The sequence below is a fragment of the Dendrobium catenatum genome, unplaced genomic scaffold (genome assembly GCF_001605985.2).
Source record: "Dendrobium catenatum unplaced genomic scaffold, ASM160598v2 original_scaffold_160927, whole genome shotgun sequence".
NCBI lineage: Eukaryota > Viridiplantae > Streptophyta > Magnoliopsida > Asparagales > Orchidaceae > Dendrobium > Dendrobium catenatum.
The window spans coordinates 1-208 of NW_021479353.1; the positions used below are offsets into that span (position 1 = coordinate 1).

Consider the following 208-nt stretch of genomic DNA (forward strand, 5'->3'; position numbering starts at 1 on the left):
GAGATGGCCGGTTAAAAAAAGGGTGCAACACGAGGACTTCCCAGGAGGTCACCCATCCCAGTACTACTCTCGCCCAAGCACGCTTAACTGCAGAGTTCTGATGGGATCCGGTGCACTAGTGCTGGTATGGTCGCACCCGTAGTAATATGGTCTCAAATTATTCTTAAGCTCACGCCGTGGAGAGATGATTTTGACGCATCTTCATTCC

At 50.5% G+C, this 208-nt stretch overlaps 1 non-coding gene across 1 annotated transcript; it reads right to left on the reverse strand.

Moving 5' to 3' along the window:
* Window positions 1-19: 19 nt before the first annotated feature.
* Window positions 20-138, reverse strand: LOC114578797. Its single transcript, XR_003699747.1, has one exon. It is a non-coding gene; the product is annotated as a 5S ribosomal RNA (ribosomal RNA).
* Window positions 139-208: the final 70 nt, after the last annotated feature.